Genomic DNA, 10,102 nt, shown 5'->3' with positions numbered 1-10,102 from the left:
AATCACGACGTGAAGCAAAGAGGTGGGCATTTGATATCTTCTTTTCGCTCGCAATCAGAAAGAGAAAAATAGAGGCTTTTTAATTTTTCTCTCTCTACCTTCCTTGCTATTTTTCCCTTCTCATCCCATCTTTCTCTTCAATGCTCCTCATATACCAATTCATAAAATCCCTGAAGCGAGCCTAAGCGCTCCACTAACTCTACCGACGAGTCGCTGACCTCAGGACTCAGCCGTGCGCATCAGCTGCATTTCTCCTCTTGCACATAGACTAGTTGCGCTATGCGATGGTCACGGTAATTCAGAAGTACCATGGTGTACCAATAGACGCTAGACGAGGAGACGCTCTCGAAGGATATGAGAAGAAAGAAAACGCTGATGCGAAATACACTACTCAAATACAATGAGAATATTATCAAATACTTGGTAAAATCAGAAGCAGCATGTATTTATTGCACTTAAATGAATTGTAGTATCAGGAAGATTGTAAGATATTACAGAAATGTGAGAGAGAGAGATGTCATAAATCAAAAAAGTTTTTATATTTGTGGCAGCTTGTTCATTTCTGTGTCAGGCGAGAACTTTTCAAACTATCCTCGTATACAACCTTATATTAATTATAATTGCTAACTAATCACAATTGCGTATTATTTCGAATGTTTAGAGAACTACACAAAAGACTATCGCTAAAACTACGTCTACTTTTATTATCCACTTAATACACAAAACTATCATATGAAATATATTGTATAATTTTTAAATTGAAGAATTTTGTTGTATTTTTTGTTAATATTATCTTCTATAATGATTGTTCGGAAAACATTTGCGATTATTTGCTGAACTTTTTATATTATAGTGTTTATATTATCCTTAGAACATTGCGTCATCAAGGAATTTAAATTACAGCAGTTACCGAAATAATGTTATTGTCGGTATAAATATAGCAAAACTCATAAAAAATGGACTGGCCGTGTTTTGATTTTGTTCAACTGAAGAATGGAGAAGAATGGAGACAGTCACATTAACGATATTTAACGATGATCCTTTTGAATGAAATAATAATCACCATGTTCGTGAGATACATAACATAACGATATATAAACGATAGCAACTGAGCATTTGTCCCTTCGCCAAATAGATATGCTAATTAGATGATTATGCTTAGAATAAGAAAGAAAAAAAAAAAAGAAAAGATTACCCATTGTAATTCGTGTTCATTATATATAGTTCTGGTATAATTCGTAGAGGTTCTTGACTCGCAAAAGCTGCCGTGTAAATTCTATCAAAGTCTATCTTGCTCTACACTAGGATACGGTCACGGGCCCCACTCCGATGCAACTACACGTGAAAAGTCACGCTCTGCTGGATTCAGGTATAGTTAGTATCCGATATACCGGGTGGTCAGTTTCGTTGACCTGACGGCCGAGCGTCTTTTACCCAATTACGCCTGATCAAGCACTTTAACCGAGAATTCGAGATCCGTCATCCGTTCCGCCTCAGAATGTATCGTCGAGCATTTTTCTCATATGTTTGTTTGCTCCTAAAAGATTGCAATACATGGAGGTAGTGATGTGTAATAAAAAGATGTGTTCTCTTCTCAGAGCGATGTATCACCGACAACTATTGTTCATTTCCTGCGAGTCTTGATTTGTAGAAAAAAATAAGTCCGTCTCTGCCGCAATCGCGGTCGGGAATTTTATTGCCCGTGCAAACATAAACTTGCGCAGCGTGAACGTTATTAAATAAACCATGAAAACTTATTCCCACGACGCATACATATAATCAGCGTGTAAACCACGTATTATGATTTGGTGCGCGTATAAAATCATCATTTGCCAGTAATATTAATATAACTGTGAACGGCATTAAACTCTATCCGGCTGCCTTTGGAATCGAGAGTCATCCCTATTTCTTTCCTAAACACGTTTGAAAAAGCATCCTACTCAGAACTTTATATGTACATCTAGGAATGGCGCGTGTCTTGTTTGAAGAAAACCATTATCATCATTGAGACAATGCTTGTTCCGCTTCGTTGTTATAGAAGCGCGATTGTTATAGCTCAATCGAGAGTCAATGTACTCCTCTCTGAGTACGTTGCATAAGTCCAAATCGATACTTTATTAATTGCGGACAGGACTTCCAATCGGACTTTGGCACTACGGTGACGAGATACCGGAAAAAGCGACGACTCTTCTGGATCACTGTGTACGTGTATATACAACATTTACGACGCACACGCTTTGCTGTGTGTTGTTGGCCTATTCGTTCATTCCGAGCTGAGTCACACGCAGCGCGGCACACCAGGTCTCTCCTTGCCGCTCCCACCTTTTCAGTTTTCTCCCTCTGTCCCACCACAACTCACAAGGTAACGTTCCCTCCGGGCCCCGCGAGGTCCCCACACCCGCCCGCTCCCTGTTTCCTCTCATCTTTTCCCCGCCGCCCGCGCAGCCATCCTGCATCCCACGGTCCCTCTCCGTCCTAACAGCGCGTCTTTCCTGCGGCCCCTGGGGCCGCAGGCTGACTCCCCAGGTCGGCTAACCGAGCTGACTGTCTCTACGGCTGGCTGGCTGGCTGGCTGGCTTTGCCGGCGCGGCGTAGCCACCCAGCCACCTTCCTCTTCTCCCGCATGTTGGTGTGTGCCACCAGTCGGCCGGGGTTTACCTGGCTTTACCTGCCAGCCTGTAGCCTCAGTTCACTCACGTCACTTCGAGCAACCGGTTCGGAGTCCTCTCAATATCCGCGCACTCGCACTCGACTTTACGCAAAAGCCTTTTCTGTCGTATTTCTATCCCCTTTCTCTGTGTACATATACCGCATAACTCCTTCTTCTTCTTCTTCTTCTTCTTCGTTTTTGATTGGTTTGATCTTTTTCTTTGTTCGTTATATTCTACCGCTTCTTTTCTTACTCGCGTACATATTTCTCTGCCGTGTCGTTTGTGCTTACCGGATATTGGTGCGCGAGCTATATCAGAAGAAGCAATCGATCGCGCATTTTATCTCGCTTCAGCTACAAAAGCTTTGATGTGAACAATGATGGACCTGACATCAGTGAAATTTTGATCATCTTCTCACAGTACGCACTTGCGAAGCGAAAGAAGACGCATGACCGGTCTGGAAAGGATTGTAAAGAAGAGGATGTTACTGATACTGATCAGTATCAGGTATATTCTCATTCAGTACAGAGCGGGGCGTGGGTAATTGAAGAGGAGCGGATATTGCTAAGATGGGGGAGAATTGATTGAATCTGATCGACATCTTTATCCCTTTTAGATCGAAATCGATTGGCAGGTAAAGTAACTTTGCGATAGCAAGGCAAAAATTCAAATAGTTATATAGGAAAATACTTGGCATTCAAGTACTGCTACTTAATAAGTGGCGCGTCCGCAAATTATTTTTTATGTACCGAGAATAAAACTTTACATTATTATTTTTCCAGATCTGGCAAAATTGTAACGCAATCTTTATACGCATTGCTAGAGGCTAAAAACGATCATATCTCGTTTAAATTTCTTGTTTTTATTATCGATTGTAACGATCGCCGGTGAAATCTATTTCTTTGGATGTTTGCGAAGGGGCACGTTCCCAACGGTTTCTCTTTCTTGTATACCCGAGATTTTCATCGGGTCAGTGTCCTCCGGTACTGATGACCGTTATCCGCCGGCTCCGACCTCGGCGCGAAAAATCGACGCTGAGAAATTACGGAATAAGAATGAAATTAATGTCGGCAAAAGAATAATCATGCATTGATTTCGTTTCAATTGATAAATATTCGACACTCTTTCCTCTCTCGCGATTACGTAAATCCGAAAGTATACTTTTTCGCTGATGAGATGAATCCTTAATGTTTTTTTTATAGGTAAGCAGCCTCTTCTTGCCTTTGTTCAATAATACAAATTATAAATGATTTTATATTAAATGCAACGCGGCAGTTATCGAGAATTTATCATGCGAGAGCGGCTTAAGAAGCTCTACGTGAATAATCTTGCGAGGTTCTCTCTCTCTCTTTCTCTCTGTCTCTCTCTCTCTCTCTCTCTCTCTCTCTCTCTCTCTCTCTCTCTCTCTCTCTCTCTCTCTCTCTCTGCCGGGAAAGAGCGTGACTGCCGGGTTGTTAGAAATTACATAACCCCGCGTGTTGCATGAGAACACGTATCGAGCGAAATTACAAGTGCGGGCTTTCTGGCCTTTAGCCTGTCGCGTATGTCACTTTTGCAAATGCACCGTGCCGCAATTTATCGACTTTACTCTCGCGGTAATATTGTTCGTTCGTAATGGCGCATATCTACGTCGTGATTTAATAAGATTTCGAAAGTCACAAAGCGCGCGCAAAGTATCGGGGGGCCCTTGTCCCGTGTCTCGGGGATCATTTGATATTTTATTGTTTTCACAGCTTTACCCCACCCACCACCAATTATTCTCTCTTTCTCCATTCATTTATTCTCTCGTCCCAGATATTGCATCACTGTGAAATTCTTTCATCATGGTACCAAGGTGCTAATCTCTAATCTGAGAAAGAATTTTTTTGTTCTCGAACGCTTGAATTTTTTTCCTCGCAACTCGATATCGAGGGTAATAATACTTGCGCATCACATGAATTTGCAAATATAAATCATTCTTTTACGTGCTTCAAACATGAGATCTAAATCTCTGATAAAAATAAAACGAATGGAAAAAAAAAACGACGAATTAGAAAGCGATTTCTAATACGATACAAAGATTTCACTCTTCATTATTTATTTTGTCTTACGAGATGCAGATTTGCAATCAATATTCCATTGCCGGCTATTCGATCGACGGATGTAAATTAATGAGGTAATTCGACGATGAAGAAACCACGAACACGACCATCGACATCAGGATGATTTTCTCTTTAATCACGTGCCTTCGATATAGATTCATCACTATGCGCCGATCGAAACACGGAAGAGCGATTGGGATCGCGCGGTAGATCGTAGCACGGATCGTGGTGGAAAGACGAAGAGAAGCAGGCATTCCAACGAGAAGAGAAGTCGAGGTCATACAAAACCTGTTCGAAGAGTTACGAGATCGCAAAATGGGGGCTTAAACACGCCCGGACACGCGTTTGTGTTTTCGCAACCATTGTATCTTGATTTACACAAATCAACAGACCTCGTCGACCCGAAAGCACAATCATTGCATCTCAATTTACGAGGCACACACAAATTTTGTCTGACTTAATGTCCTGACGGATAAGAAAAAGAGAGAATTTTGAATATTAAATCTGTAATCTGTGTAATCAACGTAATTTAATATAACAAAAACAGTGTTTACAATTTTAATGAGATTTTCGTTTCTATGCCTTTAATATTAAAAGGAAAAATTTATATAACGTAATTGATATTTAATAATATTAACATTTATTTCTTACATATTAATGTAAGAAAATTTTTTTATTATTAAAATTGGCTCTGTTTATTAAAATATTATTTGGAACAGAATAAAGTTTATACATGAAATATGTACATAAATTCTTCTCTCAAGTAAATTTACAAAATTTTTTCTGTTAAACGAATTTTTCTGTTGAATGAGGTTATAATGAAGATGTATAAAATACTTGTAGAAAGAAATACTTTTCTAGTGATTGAAATTTTATGAAAGAAACACGGCAAAAAAGTATCTTTTGTCGAATGACTTCGATGAATAACTTTGACTGACATACTTAACATCTTTTTTTACGACTGTGCAGGCTCGATAAGACGTGCCGACGAGCCAACAAAAATCGCATCAACGGAGCTGAATAGAGGAATGCGATCAGATTATTTCCAAAGTAATAATCATTCTACAGAGCGTTAACTGTGTATTAAAAGACTTCTGCGAGCAACATTATTTCCATGCCGTGTTTCTTGATGTTCGAATAAACCGTGAGAACCAGAATGATGGCATGACCGGAAGAATGGCTTGAGAACTGAGAGACTTGCAAATAGTCGGCGAAGAATCGCAAGTATATACACGGTGTACTGAAAAGATTTGAATCGTGAGAACCAGGCGGGAAAACTTGAAGGAACGCATGTTACTCCCTCGGATATACACTTTCTTGCTCCGTAAATAAATTATTTCGCCACGTTATACGTAAAATTGATTCCTTCATAAACTTCATCTCGATCATTTGATGGTCGTGGATCGATTATATCTTAATCAGCATGAAACGAATTAAATCAAGCTGCGCTATAACTGCTCGACTACAAGATTCATTAAAGGCAAAAAAAAAAAGGATTAGAAATGCGATCTCGATGCGAAAGCTCGATAACTAAGGTGTTAGTTTTTTAGTATTCGCTTATTCATCAGTAATCAATTATCGTAAATGATACGATAATAAGAGTTATAATTTTGACCATGTTGGTTATTCATTGGTTGTACTTTGATTACCACGAGATGACCGTAAAAATTAGTAATATAAAAAAAACATATTAAACACTCGCGGTAAGATATATTATCGATATCAAAACTTCTAACATTTAATTAGACTTGAAGTCAATCTTTTTATTAGCAAAGATTGTTTATTGTATAGAAAAATCAACTTCAACAAATTTTTATAAATAAATTTGTAAGGAAAGATACTTGTGATTTTTTATACATTGTGTAATAGAAATGAGGAAAGAGGGAAAGACAAGAATAGATAGATGGATACTCTCTTGACTAGATTATAGCCTGCGGGAAAGATCGGAGAGGATAGAAGGCACATCCTAACATGAAAAAGCCGACAGCACGGCTTTGGTCGAACTTGAAGAATCGGTGGGAACAATTTTGTGGGTGGGAGCGAACAAATAGAGAAGCGAGTAAAGATAGAGAAAGAAGGAGAGACTTGAGACGAGAGACGTGGAGTTTGAAGGACGAGCGCCTGGAGAACAAATCATGGCGCGCTCCGCGAGATCTAGCAGACGCGGCTTCCGGGAAGAGTCATCGATCCGTGACGGAAGAACAAGAAGGGGGAAAGAAATAGTCGACAGACTTTGAACTATCTCCAAAGATTACGCTTCGACGGTCCCTTTAACTTTGTTTTTTTCGAGCTCTGTTCTTTTTCGCGAAGACAAATTAAACTGATTCTCGTTTTTGCCTTGTGATTTACGATTCGAAATTTTCAAAGTAAACTTAGATTATTGGTAGGAATGGGCAATTAATACTAAATCTATTTCCGCTATCGTAATTGTATAGAGATTAATAGCCTTCCTATCGTTTCGTTACGATTATTCAACGTTCGTGATCTTTATCACACTACTATATCTTTCTCTTTTGATTTATTCTGAATTTGTCTTCCAATGGGACGTCGAATCGATATTAGCTATAGGAAAATTCGCTAAAGAACAGCTATCAAATTATACTTTACAATTATAATTATTGTCGCAGATAAAGTCTCAGTAGAGCGACTTCTATCGATCGTGCGCATGCATCTGGAGAACGCCAAACGTTGCAACATACCGTTTCTCGAAGGCCACTGGTATTGATTATTACCTTTCGAAGTTTCTTTGTCAGGGTTCTAACAAGGCGTAACCAAGATAGAAACTCCTCAAATGATTTGGCTTCTCTAGTGGCTTGGATTCTGTAAATGGCACTGGAAGAATTCACGGGGGATTTAAGCAATAGGCCCGTGGAGCTCCCGTGTCATACACAGCGTCCGGCCTTATCACGCGATAAGCCTAGGAAATCATTTTCTGTTGCACATGTATCCGTGGCATTAAAACGTCCACTGACGCCGGTTATCAGTTTATAAACATCGAACACGTATGTATTGGAGAAACTTACATGGACCGAGCAACTTGTTACCAACATCGTCCGCTCCATCATCGCCAGCACTGCATGTAAGAGAGAATTATTTTCTCAATCTTTCAGACGTATAATATAATGTGTAAAAAGTAGTGTGTCTGCTGAATACAAAAAACAAGTTGAGTTACAAATTTTATTTATTCAAAATTTTTACATTAAAAAAATATTTATTAATATATTTATTTGAAACTGTGGGTATTAAAAAATACATATTTATTCATGAATATTTTATGATTATTTTACAAATATTATTTTACAAGTATATTTATTTAAATAAAATGTAAATTAAAAGAAAGTTCCCGAACGTTTCCTCTTAACCATAACTAGTGACCTATAGTAAATATTCAGATACGCAAACATTTGTGTAAAAGATAATCTGTTTTATTGTTTTTATTCTGTATTCTGTACTATACTTTTATTCTTCTACTTAAAATTTTAATTTGGATATAAAATTACACGAAGATATCCAAATTACCTTACTTTAGCAAGATCATCAGAGAGATAATCCATCAGTTTCTGATGCAAACGTACATATAGAACATATATTTTTTATGGTTCTGACTTGCCTGTAAGTGTAATCGCTTAACTGCTGATGCAATCCATAAAATGTACTGCCTCTGAGCTTGATTAAAGTGTTTGTTAAAAATATGTTTTAAGGAGAAAATGAAAACTATTGCCCAAGATTTTGCTAAAGAATGTATTAAGTAAAGTTATGATCTCAGGATAGGAATGCGTAATCAAAAATATTCGTGTAATCATATTCACAAATATATTCATTCAAACAGAATAAAAAGTGTATATTTATTTTTCATGAATACAAAAAAAATTGTATTTATATTTGTTTTTATATTTTCATTATTCATTCATTTATTCGAGTATTGGATATATTCATCAAACACACTAGCTAATTATAAGAAATATTATATCCACTTGATGAACTTTTCACAATCTATTTCTATGTAAATTTTCTTCACAATTATACAAATTATTAACACTTGTTATCTACCTTAAGCAATGATACTGAAATTATTTTTTGGTGTGTGTGTGTGTGTGTGTGTGTGTGTGTGTGTGTGTGTGTGTGTGTGTGGGTGAGTGGGTGGATGAGTGGGTTGGTGGGTGGGTGAGACTTAATATTAACTCGAATAATTTATTTTTCTAAGTTTAATCTTTAAAAAAAATCTAAATTCTCTAAATTTTGTGTTTCTAAAGCATTGAAAAATAACATATTCTAAATACAGCATGCACACAGTTTGTAAAATAATCTACATTAATGTCGTTATTAAATTTCCTTAGCTGAAATTCCATTTCGTGCAACTATTACAAGACTAGCCCGCCCGTATTCCCTTTATTTTTCACGGAGGCGCCGCATACACGTGGCAAGCAACTGCTTGGCAACGAGCAACGACCTCCTCCTGTGCAAGAACAGGAGGCCGCAAAGCATCGCGGATAAGAGTCACGGGGAAGCGCATTTGCCGAGCGAAATGCCCGTTTCGTCGCGGCACAGCGCGGCGCGACGATGACGACGTAGTACAGCGACGACAGGACGAAGAGTGAAGAGAGGAGCATAACGGAGAAACAAAACCAACCGGAAACGGACTTTGCGAAGGCACAAGTAGAAAATGTCAGGGAAAAAAGGCCGCGTCAAGGTCCTCAGGCAGATTCGCAACGCGGCTTAAGTCGTGTCACATACCACCTGTCGCGCGGCTAAGGCAGGTAAATGTGCACGCTCTTCATCATCATCGCTCGCTGGAACCTCGCGGAAAAAGCGTCGACAATTCCGTAAAAGATTCTCCGTTCGTATTTTATATGCGGAATCGCATATAAAATCAGAAGGGAATCCAATGAAATTTCGCTCGGAACTCATTTCACTGTCTAGCCGTAACGTGAATTTTTTTACGCGGTGATATGTACTTTCTGTTTTATCCTCTGTCTATTTGCGATAGTAACTTAACGAATATTTCATCCCTTATAATTTTTATATCATAATTTTTATATATAAGAAATATGTTTTATATGCAAGGCTAAAATCGCACGAGCATAATTGGCTTTCTAAATATTATCCAAGTAAGCTCGTCGCATTCATCACTAAAGCGATCATCAAAAAATCGTATGCATAGGGATTGTAATCTCAAATTGCAGCAAGTACAGAAAGACAATCGATTCGACGAAGAACAAATCGTAACCGGCATTTGATTACCTGTTGCGTCACACCTGTTGCTACACGTACGTGTATCACATGACTTCGTAGTGACCGTGAAAAGATTTTCTCGATTGCTCTGTATCTATGTATAGTATTATATCTATGTATAGTATTATAATCTATACA

The sequence above is a fragment of the Atta colombica genome, unplaced genomic scaffold, assembly GCF_001594045.1.
Source record: "Atta colombica isolate Treedump-2 unplaced genomic scaffold, Acol1.0 scaffold33, whole genome shotgun sequence".
Taxonomy (NCBI): domain Eukaryota; kingdom Metazoa; phylum Arthropoda; class Insecta; order Hymenoptera; family Formicidae; genus Atta; species Atta colombica.
This window is presented reverse-complemented; position numbering follows the sequence as displayed.